Source organism: Ranitomeya imitator, chromosome 4 (genome assembly GCF_032444005.1).
Source record: "Ranitomeya imitator isolate aRanImi1 chromosome 4, aRanImi1.pri, whole genome shotgun sequence".
Lineage (NCBI taxonomy): Eukaryota > Metazoa > Chordata > Amphibia > Anura > Dendrobatidae > Ranitomeya > Ranitomeya imitator.
The window spans coordinates 364,599,521-364,619,851 of NC_091285.1; the positions used below are offsets into that span (position 1 = coordinate 364,599,521).

At 41.1% G+C, this 20,331-nt stretch overlaps 1 protein-coding gene across 4 annotated transcripts in view; it reads right to left on the minus strand.

The window, feature by feature from the left end:
• Positions 1 to 20,331, minus strand: part of MAGI2 (membrane associated guanylate kinase, WW and PDZ domain containing 2) — a 1,646,639-nt gene that overhangs the window by 224,126 nt on the left and 1,402,182 nt on the right. The window lies entirely within an intron of this gene.

Below are 20,331 nucleotides of genomic sequence, written 5' to 3' on the forward strand. Positions count from 1 at the left end.
AAAATCATTTTTCTTTCCTCAAAAATTGTTTTAGCAAGCAATTTTTTATTTTCATAAGGGTAACAGGAGAAGTGGACCCCAATATTTGTTGTCCAGTTTCCAAAATGGGGTCACATGTGGGGGAGCTCCAATGTTTAGGCACACAGGGGTTCTCCAAACGCGAAATGGTGTCCGCTAACGATTGGAGCTAATTTTTCATTCAAAAAGTCAAATGGCACTCCTTCCCTTCCGAGCCCTGCCGTGTGCCCAAACAGTGGTTTACCCCCACATGTGAGGTATGGCTGTACTCAGGAGGAATTGCCTAATAAATTTTAGGAACCATTTTATCCTGCTGCCCATGTGGAAATGAACAAATTGTGGCTAAAAGAAATTTTTTGTGAAAAAAAGTACTTTTTCATTTTTTCGGATCAATTTGTTGCCCAGTTTGTCCTGAGTATGCTGATACCCCATATGTGGGGGTAAACCACTGATTGGGCACACGTCGGGGCTCGGAAGGGAAGTACTGACGTTTTGAAATGCAGACTTTGATGGAATGGTCTGCGGGCGTCACGTTGCATTTGCAGAGCCCCTGATGTGCCTAAACAGTAGAAACACCCCACAAGTGACCGCATTTTGGAAACTAGACCCCGCAAGGAACTTATCTAGATGTGTGGTGAGCACGTTGAACCCCCATGTGCTTCACAGAAGTTTATAACGCAGAGCCGTGAAAATAAAAAAATCATTTTTCTTTCCTCAAAAATTATGTTTTAGCAAGCAATTTTTTATTTTCGCAAGGGTAACAGGAGAAATTGGACCCCAATAGTTGTTGCCCAGTTTGTCCTGAGTATGCTGGTACCCCATATGTTGGGGTAAACCACTGTTTGGGTGCACGTCAGGGCTCGGAAGGGAGGGAGCACCATTTGACTTTTTGAACGCAAGATTGGCTGGAATCAATGGTGGCGCCATGTTACGTTTGGAGACCCCTGATGTGCCTAAACAGTGGAAACTTATCAATTCTAACTCCAACACTAACCCCAACACACCCTTAACCCTAATCCCAACTGTAGCCATAACCCTAATCACAACCCTAACCCCAACACACCCCTAACCACAACCCTAACCCCAACACACCCGTAACCCTAATCCCAACCCTAACCCTAATCCCAACTCTAACCCTAATCCCAACCCTGACCACAACTTTAGCCCCAACACACCCCTAACCCTAACCATAACCCTAACCACAAGCCTAATCTTAACCCTATTTCCAACCCTAGCCCTAATTCCAACCCTAACTGTATTTCCAACCCTAACCCTAAGGCTATGTGCCCACGGTGCGGATTCGTGTGAGATTTTTCCGCACCATTTTTGAAAAATCCGCAGGTAAAAGGCACTGCATTTTACCGGCGGATTTACAGAGGATTTCCAGTGTTTTTTGTGCAGATTTCACCTGTGGATTCCTATTGAGGAACAGGTGTAAAACGCTGCGGAATCCGCACAAAGAATTGACATGCTGCAGAAAATAGAACGCAGTGTTTCCGCGCAGTATTTTCTGCACCATAGGCACAGCGGATTTGGTTTTCCATAGGTTTACATGGTACTGTAAACCTGATGGAAAACTGCTACGAATCCGCAGCGGCCGATCCGCAGCCAAATCCGCACCGTGTGCACATAGCCTAATTCTAACCCTAACCCTAGTTCTAACCCTAACCGTAGTTCTAACGCTAACCCTAGTGGGAAAAAAATATTTTCTTTATTTTATTATTGTCCCTACCTATGGGGGTGATAAAGGGGGGGGTTCATTTACTATTTTTTTATTTTGATCACTGTGATAGGTTTTATCACAGTGATCAAAATGTACCTGGAACGAATCTGCCAGCAGGCAGATTCGGCGGACGCACTACGCATGCGCCCCCGCCATTTTGGAAGATGGCGACGCCTGTGGAGAAGACAGACGGACACCCGGAGGCTCGGTAAGTATGAGGGAGATCGGAGCACGGGGGGGATCGGAGCATGGGGGGAGTGGACAGGAGGACAGGGGAGCAGACAGGACGAAGGAGGGGAGCGGAGCACAGGATGGAGGACTATGGAGGAGATTGGTGGTGGTGGTGGGGGGGCAGATCAGGGTTTCCAGCCATGGCCGATAATATTGCAGCATCGGCCATGGCTGGATTGTAATATTTCGCCAGTTTTCATAGGTGAAATATTACAAATCGCTCTGATTGGGTGTTTCACTTTCAACAGCCAATCAGAGCGATCGTAGCCACGGGGGTTGAAGCCACCCCCCTGGGCTGAAGTAGCACTCCCCCTGTTCCTGCAGATCGGGTGAAATTGGAGTTAACCCTTTCACCCAATCTGCAGGGACGCGATCCCTCCATGACGACACATAAATTAAAACTCATGTATTACGGTATATTTTTGTATTTATTTATTTATTATTATTTTTTGTATGTATATGAATTGTTGTTCATTTAATTGAATTAATAAACTTTGGTGATTTTTTATTGGCATTTTTTTTACTCCATTTCCTCCTTGTTTTTGAATTGTTTGGTGGGTCGCCATTTACATGGGTATATGCTGCTATATTACTGGTATTTATATGTAAAACAATTATGGAATTGCACATTTTTGCAATTTCAACGCACTTGGAAATTTTTCCCCCACTTTCCAGTGAATTATATGGTAAAATGCATGCTGTAATTCCAAAGTACAACTTGACCCCAAAAAAACAAGCCCTCATACGGCTATGGGGACACTTTATGGCTGTTGGAATAAGGGTAGAATAAAATAAAAGTACAAAATTTGAAAATTCCAAGGTAATGAAGGGGTTAATAATCTAATAAAGCAGTTCTGCAATAAATACTGTAGGCTAAAGTTCCTAAACAGGAATATTAAATATTTGATTCTGGTAAATGACAGTGTCAATTAGTACTTTTAAGGGGTAGTTGCTTTTTGACCTATGTGATATCAGAGGTATATAACTTCAGTGCTTGTTTAAATGCAGAACTAATTCAGTGATATATGTTTCCTCCAATTTAATTTGTCTAAGTTTCCATTTTCTTTAAAAAGGCATCTACTGTCAAAAATCTTAAAAATAAGGGAAATAAAAACAGTCACTAATGTACATATTTTCTCTGATAGGGCTGATAGGGAAGGTTCACAGGGGATCTACATAGACAGGGAAATCCTGCTGCAAGAAGTCGCTTTTGCAGATATATTATTTGTATAAAAAACCCTAAATGTTCATATTTTCATAGCTGAATAATTCCTATAAAAAGCTCTAATAGGTATTTTTTATAGCACTTTCAGAAGCCATTGTCTGTGACAAATGTGCTATTATATTGGACACCTGGTATGGGGCGAGTATTTTTCATAGAACCTTATGCAGTCTGCAAAGGGATAAAACAAAAATTGTCCCAATAGATAAGTATTCTAGCAAGACCTAATTAGGAGGGAATGCATAGGACCGAATCATCATACTGAATCATCAAATCTCATTAAACATGCCCCGAAGAACTATATGCATTTAATAGAAATTCATAATCACAAGGTTCTGGGCTCATAATTTCTCAGAAACCATATTCAATTCTCCAGAGGGCGATATGATAACAGACCTAATATGCACATCTGAATAGTAAATTCTGACACTTGATTTGAACAGAGATCTTATAATACCGTTAATACCATATTCCAAATATACTTTTCCTGAAAGATGAAAAAATACTGTGCAAAAATAAAACAATAAAATACAGTTGTGCCAACTGTCTTTTAGTGATAAATAACATTTATCATATTTTGACTTTTAACACTCCTTAGGCTTACAGAAATAAAGTTCTTCCCTGATGGTTAAAAAAACAACTACCCTACATTCCAGAATTAACCCCTTCATGACAGGCGCCATACATGTACGGTGCATGTTATGTCTCTCCCTTTAATGTGGGCTTCGGCACTGAGCCCACATCTTTCCCAGCTCATGTCAACTGATTTGTACCCCTAACAGTCGTGGGTGGAATTGCAATCCTCCCTCGGCTGTTAAGCTGTTAAATGCTGCTGTCAATCTCTGACAGCGGCATTTAATTTGATTGCACCAGAAGCACGTCACTAATCCTGCCCATCAACACCCGTGTTACATGACCGCGGGTCGCCGATGGGTTGGCATGCGGGGTCTGCAGCAGACCTCTGTGGTTGTCATTGTCGGATAGCTATAGCAAGTGAGAATTTCTCCTACATTGAGCAGGGCTGATTAGATAGCAGCTTCTAGTCCCCCCATTCAAAATAAAACAATGAAAAAAAATTAAAAATATATATATTTGATATCGCTGCGTTAAGAATTGCTCGTTCTATCAAGATTTATAAATCCATTTTGATGCGGGCTCCAGCGGTGAGCCTGCATCAAAGCCGGTACATGTCAGCTGTTTTGCCTATTAACTAGTTAAATACTGCTGTCAAACTCTGATGACAGCGGCATTTAACAAGCGCTTCTGGAAATCCGGCCATCCGGCTGGAAATGCGTGCATCGGGGGGTCGGGGGTCAGCGATGCATCGACATGACAACCAGAGGTTTCCTGAAGGTTGTTGATGCCAGATTGCTGTGAGCGCCACCCTGTGGTCGGCACTTATAGTAATGCTGTAATTCAGCTACATAGGAGCGATCTGAGAATTGCTCCTGTGTAGCAGAGCTGATAAGGCTATGCCAGCTTCTAGCCTCCCATGGAGCCTATTGAAACATGACAAAAGTAAAAAAAAAATGTTTTAAAAAATATGCAAAAAATAAATAAATAAATAAATAAAAGTTCAAATGACCCCCCTTTCGCCCCATTCAAAATAAAACAATAAAAAAATCAAACCTACACATATTTGGTATCGCCGCATTCAGAATCCCTCTTTCAATACGAAAAAAAGAACGGCGTAGCGAGAAAAAAAATCAAAACTCCAGAATTAAAATGCAATAACACGCGATCAAAAGAACGTATCTGCACCAAAATTGTGTCATTAAAAATGTCAGCTTGGCACGCAAAAAATAAGCCCTCATCCGACCCGATCACAAAAAATGGAGACGCTATGAGTATAGGAAAATTGCGCAATGTTTTTTTTTTTGCAAAGTTTGGAATTTTTTGTTTACCACTTAGATAAAAAAAATAACCTGGACATGTTTGGTGTCTATAAACTCGTAATGACCTGGAGAATCATAATGGCAGATCAGTTTTAGCATTTAGTGAACCTAGCAAAAAAGCCAAACAAAAAAACAAGTGTGGGATTGCACTTTTTTTGCAATTTCACCGTACTTGGAACTTTTTTCCCCATTTTCTAGTACACGACATGGTAAAATCAATGGTGTCGTTCAAAAGTACAACTTGTCCTGCAAAAACCAAGCCCTCACATGGCCATATCGACAGAAAAATAAAAAAGTCATGGCTATGGGAAGCAAAAAACAAATCCAAAAATGAAAAGCAGCTGCAGCTTGAAGGGGTTAAGTGCACAACTGTGAACAGTAGAGCTGGGCGGGTCATTTGAAATTTGAATTAGCCACTTTTGCCGAATTTTCCCAAAAGTGAATAAATTTGCAACAAAATGCAGTGCTGAAAAAGCCTTTAACTGACCAGAAAATAAATGAGTAGCATTCTGAGCTAATCAAGTCTTTTAGTCTATATTGAACCTGTTTGGAGCAGTCTGCAAACACACCCCCATTAATGTCATCACAGCCTACCTTAGAGAAAAATAGACAGTAACCACTGGTAACCAGCAGCTAAATTTGGGTGGATAGTGTCTGTTTAATATTGAACTACAACAACAATGAAATCTGCAAAAACATTTTTTTTTTTACAACACACATTTTATGAGGTAGACAATTCTGTTTACATGTGTGTTATATAGATTTTAATTTTGGCTTTAAAAAATATATGACTTGACTTTTGACAATACAGGAATCACTTTGTGACATACAAGCCTTGGTTTCAAGATTTTGGTTTAGTCTCAAAATTAGCCTTTAGGGGTTTAATACTTCCCTCTCTGTTTGCATTGTGGGAAGAATAAAACAGGCCATTATTGAGGGGCTGTTACACACTGAGTGACTATACAGCTGTTGCAATTCCCCTATAATCACTTGAATCTTTGGATGTTTATTCACAGACAGTATGACAATACACTACAGTCGGACCGCCTATCCTAAAATGACTATATATGAAGAGAATAGAAGGCAATATCATAGGAATGGAGAGGCACAGGAACAAAAAACAAACCATGCTAGATTCAGGAGAACGATCAAGTAATTTACATAAACACTACTCAAAAACATAAAGGGAGCACTGAAACAACACAATGTAACTTCAAGTCAATCACACTTCTGTGAAATAAACCTATCCAGTTATGAAACAACACTGATAGTGAAGAAATTAGCAAGATAACCTCAATAGAGGAGTGGTTCTGCAGGGGGTAACCACAGACCTTTTTTCTCTTCTCATCCTTTTTGGCTGTTTTGGTCACTTTTGCATTTTGTCATTGCTCTCACCCCTAGAAGTACAGTAGCATGAGAAGGTCTACTGTACAACCCACATAAATTGCCCAGGTATTGCAGCTCATCTAAGATGGCATATCAATGCGAGCTGTGGCAAAAAGGATAGCTGTGACCGTCAGCATAGTGTCCAGAACATGACGCAGATACCAGGAGACAGGCCAGTACAACAGGAGAAATGGAGGTAGTCAACAACCCAGCAACAGGACCGCAACAGAAAGAGCAAGAGGAGGAGCAGTGCCAGAGCCTTGCAAAATGAACTCCAGTAGGCCACTAACATCCATGTGTCTGCTCAAACTGCCAGAAACAGACTCCATGAGGGTGTTATGAGGGCCCAATGTCCACAAGTGGGTGTTGTGCTTATAGCTCAACACCGTGTAGGGCACTTGGCATTTGTCAGAAAACACCAAGATAGGCAGATTGGACAATGGATCCTTGAGCTTTTCACAGATGAGAGCAGGCTCACACTGAGCACATGTGACAGATGTGACAGTCTGGAGAAGCTGTGGAGAAGATTCTGCTGCCTGAAACATCCTTCAGTATGACCATTTTGGCAGTGGTTCAGTAATGGTGTGGGGAGACATTTCTTTGGAGGGCAACACACCCCTCTGTGTGCTAGCCACAAGTAGCTTGACTGCCATTAGGTACCGGGATGTGATCCTCAGACTCATTGTGAGACCATATGCAGGCGCACTGGGCCCTGGGTTCCTTCTGATGCATGACAATGCTAGGCCTCATGTGTCTGAAGTTTGTTAGCAGTTCCTGCATGATGAAGGCATGCATTGATGCTATGGACTGGCCTGCCCATTCACCAGACCTGAATCCAGTTGAGCATATCTGGGACATCGTGTCTCATTTCATCCACCAATGCCTCTTTGCACCATAGACTGTCCAGGAGTTGACTGATGCTTTAATCCAGGGAGGAGATCCCTCAGGAGAACATCCGCCACCTCATCAGGACCATGCCCAGGCTTTGTAGGGAGGTCATACAGGCACGCGGAGGTCATACACACTACTGAGCATTATTTCCTTGTCTTGAGGGATTCCCACTGAAGTTGAATCAGCCTGTAATTTGATTTTCCGCTTTGATTTTGAGTATCATTCTAAATCCAGACCTCTGTTAATTTTAATTTACATTGATCATTTTTTATGTTTTATTGTTCTCAACGCATTTTACTATGTAGTGAATAAAGATTTGCAACTGGAATATTCCATTCAGTGATATCTACTATGTGGTATTTTAGTGTTCCCTTTATATTTTCGAGCACTGTATATTATATACACGCATACATTTATAAAATGTATAATAATTAATAATATATATAATTATGTTGTTGTAAAATGTATATAACATGGGATTGACTTGGTAGGTATAGAAATCTTTAAACAGAGAAGTTCTGTTCCTGCAATTAATAAAGTACAAAATTTTAATGTCAGGCTCCAAAGCTTTCTTGCATGTAAAATTAGATGAAATGTAACGCAGGCAGCAGCTGCCATATTACTATGCCAAATCACACACATTATGTAAAGGAAGCTGGATTTTTGCATAGAAGTATGTTGTCAGAAAGCACTATTAAGAATATGATATGGATAAGAAGTAATGTTTGTCGCAATATGAAGCCACTAAAAAATGCTCGGTCATATCTATCAATGACATTTTCCATATAATAATTGTCTGCATTTAGAAAATAAGTTGGGGCTCTATGCCACCTAAGATTTAAGCCACATTTACTCACCCAGAGAGCCATGAAAGGTAAAGCTGGGGATAATTTTTTAGCTCTATAGTGGAATATAAGACATGCTACACTAAAATTCTATATTGGCATGCCGTAAATATGATGCCTTGTATTTCACTCATTAATGTGTTTTTTTAATTCCTTGTGGTATGCCATGTTTAAAAAAAACCCTGCTTTGTTTTGGATACTGCCTGTTACTTGGCTTTGATAAAATATAACATCATCTGCAGATTACATGCAGGTTTTTTTTTTGCATTTCCGAGGTGGAAACGCACTAAAAATACATGTGTGTTTTACCTGCAGAATTTCCTCATCTAATTTAAGTCTATGGGGAAAATCCACAAATAAAACGCATGTTTTCCTCAAGGGAGGTTGACATTTTGTGGATTTAAAAACCCACTGCTGGTCAGTTTAAGCTGCATAAAAAACGTACATTGGGCATGAGATTTTTGTAAACCCCATCCACAATGCTGAAACCAGTAACAGTGGAAAATGACCCAGTCTTGAACTGGCCAAAAATGTTATTAAATTAACCTATGTTAATTGGATTATGTATTAGATAGACTTATCACAATGGCTTCCCCTGGAAATTACAACATGGGTTGCAGACTGTGAGCCCTTGCAGACGGGGTCCTCTCTCCTCCTGTACCAGTTGGTCATTTATATTGTTAAACCCCTTAGTGACCAAGTCAAATTTTTAAAATCTGACCAGAATCACTTTATGTGGTAATAACTTAATAACTCTGGAACTCTTCAACATATCCCGTTGATTTTGAGATTGTTTCTTCGTGACACATTATAGTTTATGATAGTGGTAAATTTATGTCGATATTTTCTGTGTTTATTTATAAAAAGATCAGAAATTTTTCAAAAATTTAAAAAACTATGCAATTTTCTAACTTTAAATGATTATCCCTTTAATTCAGATAGTCATACCACACAAAAACATTAATACATAAAACTTCACTCATGTCTGCCTTACATCAGCACCATTTGCAAAATGTTTTATTTTATTAGCAGTTTAGAAGAAAAATCTGGCAGTAATTTTTTATTTTTTTCAAGGAAATTTACAAAACTTATTTTTTTAGGGACCTATTAAGTTTTGAAGTTATAGAATACCGGCACCTCCGGTGAGGAGTTTGTGTATGTGGATTCAGGGTTTGGCTGAAATAAGCCCCTAGAATACCGGCACCTCTGGTGAGGAGTTTTGCGTGTGCTATGCTGACTGCATGACCACTGTCGGCTTTATTAGGTAGCTGTTCCTCTGTGAGGTTAACAGGGCACATCGTTCTCTTTCTCAAGCAAATATGTGAAGTAACAGAGTTCGCTTATACCGCCATATAGTACTGTCTTACTAGCAGCAGGTTCTCTCCTGTACAGTGGACCCAGGGTTGTGAACGCACCTACTACTCAATATATATATATATATATATATATATACTCGAGTGTTCCACCAACCCTAACAGAATACTAGCGCCAGGGTCTGGCTAGTAAATGGCGGACAGACAGCAATGCTTGCGGTACATCCAGCAGCTGGAGGGTAGGTTGGTGGCTCTCGAGCGCACAACCTCAGCTTTGGATGTTACTGCAGTTGCTGTTCAGGGTGCTAGCGTGGCTGCAGCAACCTTGTCCACAGCCACCCCTGTTCCGACTCTATCTCACCTCCCGCTGCCAGAAAAATTTTCTGGTGATAGTAAATCTTGTAGGGGTTTCGTGAGCCAGTGATCTATACACCTCGAGCTTCTGGCCACATGTTTCCCCACAGAGCGGGCAAAGGTGGGATTTACTGTGTCTCTTCTGTCGGACAGGGTGTTGGAGTGGGCTACGCCGCTGTGGGAGCATGGCGATCATGTAGTGCAGAGTGCTCCGCTGTTCCTGAGCACTCTGAAACAGGTCTTTTTAGGACCTCGAGTCACCCATGATACGGAGCTCCAACTGTTGGCATTGACTCAGGGCTAGTCCTTGGTCAGCCATTTTGCCGTCCACTTCCATACCCTAGCATCTGAGTTGGAATGGTCGGATAAAGTCCTTATCCCAATATTTTTGAGGGGGCTCGCTGAACACGTGAAGGACGCTCTGGTCACTAGGGAGATTCCCGCCACACTGGAGGAGTTAGTAGCTGTGTCCACTCATATTGACCTCAATTTTTATGAGCAGAGGTTAGAGCGAGCCCAGTGTAGGCAGAGGTTTCGGTTGGCTCCCACCTTCACCAAACCTTTGGAATCTCTGGCCTGGTCCCTGAGTCACATGAGGCCATGGAGGTGTCACGAGCGAGATCTAAGTCCCGGACCACTCGTACACTCAAGGTCTGTCATGTTTGCCAGCAGTCAGGACATCTTGCCACCAGATGTCCCCAGCGGTCGAGGAAACGTCAACGTCTAGTGGTAGTAGGTGGAGGTACACTAGACACGGCGATGTTTGCCTCCAAATTGTCCTTTAAGGGGACAATTACTAAAGGCTCATTCTCCCACTCATTAGAGCTCTGCGTGGATTCTGGGGCCGAGGGCAATTTTATGTCTTCAGCCTTCGCCCAATGACACGCAATTCCCCTGGTAATGCTAGCTCAACCAGTTACCGTAGGAGTGGTGAATGGGTCGACACTACCCTCTCAGATAACACACCAGACCATCCCTTTCACTCTGTCCATGTCGCCATCTCACCAGGAGATTATATCTCTGCTCGTCATTCCTGAGGGAATTGATGAGGTCCTATTAGGGATACCTTAGCTACGGTACAACTCTCCTCTTATTGAGTTGTCCACAGGCAGAATTTTGGGATGGGGTGAATCTTGTGGGGGTAGATGTCAGAGGGAATGCATTCATGTTGCTACTACCGAGGTACCCACAGATCTATCCTCTTTCCCCAAGCAATATTGGCCCTATGCGGACGTGTTCTCCAAAAGGGCTGCGGAGACGCTTCCGCCTCACCGTCCCTATGACTGTCCTATAGACCTCTTGCCTGGTGCTGAGCCTCCCCGGGGTCAAGTCTATCCGTTATCTCTCCCGGAGACGGAGGCAATGTCACAGTACATCCAGGAAAATCTAGCAAGGGGATTCATTAGGAAGTCAGTGTCACCTGCAGGGGCCGGGGTCTTCTTCGTGCAGAAGAATGGGGAACTGCGCCCATGTATAGACCACAGGGGTCTTAACGCCATCACCGTTAAGAATAAATATCCCCTACCCATGATATCTGAGCTCTTTGATAGGCTTCGCGGAGCAAGAGTATTTACTAAATTAGATCTGCGGGGTGCTTACAACCAGATTCGCATCCGTGAGGGGATAATCAGAGGACAATAAAACATTCATTATCTAAGAACTGGTCCAATATTTATGGACATAACTGTTTTTCAATCATGGTAATTCTGCTTCATGTCACCTGTCTTATCCATGTTTTTTTTTTTTTGTGCTATGTTGTGCATAAATATGTGATTCTTCAGAATTTCTTTTAGTCTTTGCCTGATGAAGAGACCTGTGTAGTCTCGAAAGCTTGCAATTTGTTACCATTTTTTCAGTTAGCCATTAAAAGGTATCAACCACTGAGGACTCTCAATTCTACATATTTTTCTGAACAAGTTGGTCATTTTTAACTTAAACAAGTAAAACGGAAAAAATAATGGCGGAATTGCGGGGTTCTTTTACCATTTCTCCGCCCTTAAAACATTTTTTTTCTCCACTTTTCAGTACATAAGATACGTATGGTGTAATTCAAAACTACAATTCATTTTATAAAAAAACAAGAACTCATGTAACTTTGCTGACAAAAAAAAAAGTTATGGCTCTTGGAAGAAGGAGAGAAAAAAAATAGAAAGCATAAGAATATCTAATCGATGGTGGTTACACTGATAGGATCCTCAATGACCACAAGCATGATTGCAGGAAGCAAGGGTTGTACATGCACAATGCGGTACCATTCATTATCCATTGGGCTAAAAGAGATGGCTTCTGTCATCAGTATCAGAGATGATGATTAGAACAACAGTGCCATGAGCAACTATCGCTCCATTCACAGAAAACCCTATACCATTGACTGATGGGGAAGCCAACAGTCAGATATTCATCAGCCATCTTGTGAGTAGATATGTTTTCATAGTGGGACAAGTAAAATGCATAATTCTAAATATTAGTAAATGAATGAAATTATGTAAAAAGTACATAGTTGCTTTATTATTGCAATGATATTGATGTCTTAGACACTTATTGTCACATCTCTCAAACGCATTAATGTAGCATTAAAATTGTCTTTTGTAATTCTTCTAACCCATTTTCAGAGAAACAACCATGTCTCAGAATTAATTATTCTGCTAAAAGTTATTCTAACAGCTGGGAACTAAAGCAAACGACTGTCTGTTAATTTTTGCTTCATTTCCGTAGAAATGTGTTTACTTTTTATCTTCTGCCATCTGTATGGTAGATCTGTCAATACATTTATTTTTCCATAGGACAATTTAAAAATCCCAAAAGGATAAAATGTAATTCTCTGAGGCTTTTTGGTTTGCTAAAGATTTATACCACACCATATTATTTTATTGCTTTGTAAGATAATCAATGATAGTTTTATATGTCAGAAGTTTGCGAAAGCTTAGAAATAATAAAAAAATAATATTTTTTTTTTCTGCAGGGTAAAGCACTACTCTTCACATTAGCCTGTATCCAGTATTTCAACTGGTTCAACTGCTCAACTGTTGTACTTTCTTGCCCACCAAACCCGTGCTAGGTCATTTATGCCCAGAGAACTGGACATATAGGAAATATGGATACTACTGCCTATTAGAAGCTATGTAAGGAGACGTTGGGAAGCAGTTCCAAAAGTCACTGGACCTCCTACTAAACCATGTATACTGCTCTGCCATGTGTCAAGGTAACTCCCACCCCAAACAGTCTTCCACACAGCTACTGCATAGCTCTTTCTCTATAATGCAGTCACTTTAACCCTTCATCTAACTTTGGGGTCCATATGTACATCCGTTATGTGCAGTAGTTGCTAGGCTGAGCACAAAGTGTCTGCAATGTGTGCCTGCTGTATTTGCATTGTGTTATGTAAATCCAATAGCCAAATGCATCCCAAGCTATCAAATTGCTATGCTAGCTGAGTCATTCATTTGTAACATACAGTGCCTTGCGAAAACATTCGGCCCCCTGGGGCTTTTCAACCTTTTCCCACATATCATGCTTCAAACATAAAGATATCAAATGTAAATGTTTGGTGAAAAATCAACAAGTGGAACACAATTGTGAAGTTGAATGAAATTTATTGGTTATTTTACATTTTTGTGGAAATTCAATAACTAAAAAGTGGGGCGTGCAATATTATTCGGCCCCTTTACTTTCAGTGCAGCAAACTCACTCCAGAAGTTCATTGTGGATCTCTGAATGATCCAATGTTGTCCTAAATGCCTAATGATGATAAATATAATCCACCTGTGTATAATCAAGTCTCCGTATAAAAGCACCTGCTCTGTGATAGTCTCAGGGTTCTGTGTGAAGCACAGAGAGCATCATGAAGACCAAGGAACACAAGAGGCAGGTCTGTGATACTGTTGTGGAGAAGTTTAAAGCTGGAAGTTTAAAGGTTGAAAAGTTCCAGGGAGCCGAATACTTTCGCAAGGCACTGTACATATAAATAGTGTCTAATGACCAGAATAACGAGACCATATTAAAATGGAGAAAGAGCCTCCCCAACATGTTTCACTCTTATGGGCTTCATCAGGTTAATGAGGCATTTGCCTATAAGGATGAAACATGCTGGATAGGCTCTTTTTCTATTTTAATAGTGCCTTGTTCCTTCAGGTCATTAAATATTACAAAATGCAATCCCTGATGGGTAGAGAATGGATGGCAGTCCCTTTGCTTTATAGCTAGCTATACATTTTGAGGTTATAGGAGCTGTGCACCTATGCAGCAACAGATAGCTAGACCATATGTGTATTACAATTGAATGACTGAAGTAGATAAGCAACTTAACCACTTAGGTTTCATTTTAACATAGATAGGTCCAATAACAAACAGTGTTATTTTAATGTGCACTGTAACACACATATATATATATATATATATATATATGTATATATTTGCACTATTTATTCATCTCTTTAACTTAACGAAAGTTAAGTTTTATTTTGTATTCATCAAAATTGGATTTTTTGGCTTTTGAATATTTGATATAAAATATTAGTTAATCCCTGCGTCTCCATTTTTTGGGATATGGGGCCGAGTGAGGGCTTATTTTCTGCAGGCTGATCTGATGTTTTTACTGATACCATTTTGGTGTGCATGCAATCTTTTGATCGCTCATTATTGCATTTTATTGCAATGAACCAGCAACCAAAAAACATAATTCTGGCATTTCGATTTTTTTTCTCGCCACTCAGTTTACCAATTGGATTAATTCTTTTTATGCATTGATAGAATGAGTGATTCTGAATGTGGTGATACCAAATATGTGTATATTTGATTTTTTTATTGTTTTATTTTGAATGGGGAAAAAGGGGGTGATTTGAACTTTTATATTTTTTATTTCTTAATATTTAAAAAAACATTTTTTTTCACTTTTGGCATGGTTCAATAGTCTTCCTGGGAGACTAAAAGCTGCCATAACCCAATCGGCTCTGCTACATACAGGCGATGATCAGATTACCTGTATGTAGCGGAATACCTCACTTGCTATGAGCACCGACCACTGGGCAGCGCTCAGAGCTATCCGGCTATGACAACCACAGAGGTCTCCTGCTGACTCCAGGTTGTAATGCCAACCCATAGGCGACCCGAGGTCAAGTGACACAGGCACTGATGGGAGGAGATAATGACGCACTTCCTGCGCATGTATGTTAAATACCGCTGTCAGAGTTTGACAGCGGCATTTAACATGTTAACAGCCGCGGGTGAATCACAATTCCACCCGCAGCTGTTAGGGGCACATGTCAGCTGATCAGATCAGCTGTCATGTGTCTTGGAAAAGGTGTGGGCACATCGCTGGAGCCCGCACCAAACAGAGGGAGACATCCAATGACGGACACTGCCCGTCATTGGATGTTAAGGGGTTAAACCCACATGTGTAAATGAGGCCTTACCCCTGCTTGATGTGCATGTGTTGAACCAGCTTGCAGGTGGTAAGTGCCAATGCACAGGCACAGCTGGGGAGGCTCCAGATAAGTCCAATGATAGTTTGAAGTCCAGCACATGATGGGTTAAAATCAAAGAATTTTTATTGCAAATCCATTGAAATATAGAAGGTAAACAATAGTTTTTTCTGATGTGTTTTGAGTCAATCCAAATGGAATGACTTGAAACATCTACAAGATTACTGGATTTTATATCACCGTGTGCTGGTCTTCGAACTATCATTATAGTGCTTTGTAAAAAGCACTATATTTTTATTCCACCGTAGTCAACTTCTTCTTCTTCTTATTCAGTCCGCAATTAATGCGGCCCGAACCGCAGCACGCACAGACTCCAGTGAGGTGTCATTTCGAAGCCAGCATTCCTGGGAGGTGTGCTAAGTATTTTTCGTGTCGATCCGATTTGTAGTTTTGGCGCAATTGGCGTTTGAAAATTTTGTCTCAATGCATTTCAATCGGGAAATTGTTCCAATAAGGTATAATGGCTGATTTCTGAGGCAATTTCAAAATAACTGCCAACAGCCACCTGGCTGATTAGCTCATTGATATGCAAAGTCAGACCTAGTTACTATGCCAACGCCTACGAACTCTACATGACCCCACCAGGACACAGTTTTGCCAGATAATATCAGCTCTTAAAGTGACCCGCCCACCAAATTGGGACCTGAGGTACCCAGCCCACCAAATTGGACCCCGAGTGGCCCAGCCCACCAAATCAGACCCCGAGTGGCCCCGCTCACTAAATCGGACCCCGAGTGGCCCGCCCACCAAATCGGACCCCGAGTGGCCTCGCTCACCAAATCGGACCCCGAGTGGCCCGCCCACCAAATCGGACCCCGAGTGACCCCGCCCACCAAATCGGACGCAAAGTGACCCCGCCCACCAAATCGGACCCAGAGTGACCCCGCCCACCAAATCGGACCCAGAGTGACCCCGCCCACCAAATCGGACCCAGAGTGACCCCGCCCACCAAATCGGACCCAGAGGTGCCCCGCCCACCAATCGGACCTAGAGATGCCCTGCCCACCAAATCGGACCCAGAGGTGCCCCGCCCACCAAATCGGACCCAGAGGTGCCCCGCCCACCAAATCGGACCCAGAGGTGCCCCGCCCACTAAATCGGACCCAGAGTGACCCCGCCCATCAAATTGGACCCAGAGTGACCCCGCCCACCAAATTGGACCCAGAGTGACCCCGCCCACAAAATCGGACCCAGAGTGACCCCGCCCACCAAATCGGACCCAGAGGTGCCCCGCCCACCAAAGCGGACCCAGAGGTGCCCCGCCCACCAAAGCGGACCCAGAGGTGCCCCGCCCACCAAATCGGACCCAGAGGTGCCCCGCCCACCAAATCGGACCCAGAGGTGCCCCACCCACCAAATCGGACCCTGAGTGACCCCGCCCACCAAATCAGACCCTGAGTGACCCTGCCCACCAAATCGGACCCTGAGTGACCCTGCCCACCAAATCAGACCCTGAGTGACCCCACCCACCAAATCGGACCCTGAGTGACCCCGCCCACCATACCTGCGCCTGAGGGGCACCCAAGTGTGAAAGTCTTGCAGGGCAGCCCGGGCACCATTCCAAAGCACTATCTGTAGTTCCTTCAGGAAATACCCATCTAGTTGTACTTTGTAATCCTTCATAACCAGTTTAGTGACTGAAGAAGAGAATGAAGGTTCTGAAGTGCTCATCACAATCAATAGATCTCAACCTCATTGAGATAAACTTTGAGTTTTCACCAAAGTATGTTAGACATGAAAAAAAATGTATAAAATCTGGAGGATTTTTTTGCCAAAAGGAACGTAAAGCTTTACCACATAAGCAAAATAAAGGCTGCATACAGTTAATAATGCAAAAGAGTGCAACACAATATAAACAACAATTTGTACAAGATTTTTCTCACAATGGACTCAAAGCGCATTAAGAATGAAAAGTATGCAAAACTTTGACCAGGACAGGAAATTAAACATTTCTTTTATTGCTATGGTACTCCCAATGACTGTGCTACTTTGTGACGCATAATATAATTTCCAAATTGGGGAGAACCCCAAATAAACTTTCTCTAGAAGACCGTAAAGAATATGCAAAGGGCATAAAACTTTTTGTCCCTAATCTGCTAAATTGTGTGCTAAATTTTACGGTCTTCTAGTGAGGGTCTATTTGGGGTTCTCCCCAATTTGGAAATATATATACATATATATATATATATATACATACATATATATATATATATATATATATATATATATATATATATATATATATACACACATATATAGTATATCCCTCCACAGACCATCTTAGTTCCTCCATTATTTTTGTATTACCTTCATTTGAGAAATAAATAAAATGAATAGATAACCTAAAACATAATAGACGTGTTTTTGTCTAGTGACTCATGCTGCAAATTCTGCCTGGAGTATGTAAATTTATGAACACAACTACAAGTTGACAAATCTAGAGGACAAATGAAAGGGAATTTAGATAAAAATAAAAAACTACTAAGGCTTTGCATGTAGTCAATTACAAATCAGGTTAATCGGCTTTCATAGAAATTAGAAAACCAAAATTATAGAACATATCTTTCATCAAGACCTATTTATAGTCTCAGTCTGTAGAAGATGAACAGCGCTCCAGATGGGTGTGATTATATCCAAGTGAAAATTTATTAAGCCATGGTACAGCAACGTTTCGACCCAGATGTGGTCTTTTTCAAGCATACATATCACTACAACATGCTGGCTTAAATAGTGTGGATACCACACAGGGCACCAATCACCATCCAGCTATCATTTATACAAAAAATCAAACACATAATATACATCAACTGAACATATCATAGTAAGACATCTATAAAATACAAATCACCACATAGATAATACCAATATAAATTCATAAACATAGAATTAGTTGTGTGTTTATCTTCTGTTCAACGAATCAGGATAAGGCATCCTCGTATCCATAGTTATATTCAACCAATGTCCATGTTCATGTCGATATCTGCACAGCCAATCCAGTATCTTAGCGCCAAAAGATAGAAGTAACCAATCCCCATACCCGACATATAAATGCGTGATCTGGAGCGCCAATTACACAGCTTATTAAGTAGTACATCCATACCTACGTTTGTGTTTATGCGTCCATCAGCTGGCTACACTGCCGGGTCATAGGTCTCGCAAGCACCTCGTCGGGGGAGCACAGGCGCGCCATCCCCAGGACACGCCCACATCACATGATCGCGATGCCGACATGCCCGATGATGATGCACCAGCGCCACCCACAGCTCTGGGCCCACGTGACACCGACTTCCAGCAGTAACCAGGGTAATGCCACCAGCTTCCAGCAGTAACCAGGGTAATTGCCACTATCGGCTATACAGCCCCGCCGCAGAACATCTTTTGGCGCTAAGATACTGGATTGGCTGTGCAGATATCGACGTGAACATGGACATTGGTTGAATATAACTATGGATACAAGGATGCCTTATCCTGATTCGTTGAACAGAAGATAAACACACAACTAATTCTATGTTTATGAATTTATATAGGTATTATCTAGCTGGATGGTGATTGGTGCCCTGTGTGGTATCCACACTATTTAAGCCAGCATGTTGTAGTGATATGTATGCTTGAAAAAGACCGAAACGTTGCTGTACCATGGCTTAATAAATTTTCACTTGGATATAATCACACCCGTCTGGAGCGCTGTTCATCTTCTACAGACTCCTTGGCTATCCGGGATGGTTCCCTGGAATGGAACGGGTGCCCCATTGATTGAGTGCTGTCAGCCCCTCTTTTTCTTCTGTGTTTCTATTTATAGTCTCAGTCTTATTAGAAAGTGCAATGGGACAACTTAAAAAGGAGAACGTCTCAACTAAATAACGTCTCATGAATAAGGTCATTACCAATTCTGTACCTTCCAACTTAACATCTCGAAGATGAAATGAACTGTCAAGCAAATCTTCATAAGTTAACCTCACATTCGAGTAAGCCAAGCTATCCTTTGAGTTGATATTTAGCAGCAAAGCTATACGTGTGAAATCTGAACTAGATTGCAGTGAAGAAAGTGGAGGTAAAATTGTGATAGTGGAGGGATATACTTCCTGAAAGTCCTTTTTTCTATTTAACGAACATATAAAAAAAATTCTAAACCCAGAATGTAAGGACAATAGGATGTTCTCAGTTTCAAAGCATTAAGAAAATTAGAAACATGCCAAGTTCTCTAACTTATATATGTAAATGTCAATAGCATAATCATGTACGACAGTTTGTGCCTCTTGCACATCCATTGACCTCACCGATAGAATAATCTCACTTCGATTTTCAGACTTGGTGTATCTTTTACAAGATATAACAGTCACATCAGATTTCCTTGAGAGACTACATTTTCATAATTGCTCTGATTATCAGATTAGTCAGAAATACAATGTTGCAAATTAGTGGGAAATTACATTTTAATAGGTTCAACATTGCTTTCATCTTTTAATTTTCCATGAAAATCTTCCCACATGTAAAACGATAATAGAAGGGAATATTTGTAATTTACCAAAATAGAAGAATCATTTTACTTAATGTAACTTTGTTTTTAATGATAAGCATAATTAGAGTGGAACAGAATACAAGAAGAATACAAATAATTAAGGAAACATCAGTCAAAGGTCACTTCTTAACACATAATGGCTATTTATGTAGAAAATGTGCAATTAAAAACCTAACAACAAACCAAACATATTATAGCAAAGTTAACCCCAAAGGAAGAAGCAGTTGCAAAATTAAGGTAAATGAAATTGAAAGAATCCATATTGAGCAAGATGGCATTCATAGCTGAAGAACCACCGTTAGAAAGCATGAGTATCATATAAACAAGACACCTGGCCACAAGCAATAGTTGCTCTCTTACACAGATTTCAAGACATATAAGCGAGTCAAATATACATTATTTTAACCAGAATTATCATTATAAAATCAAAATAAAATTGTACATGCAAGTAAAA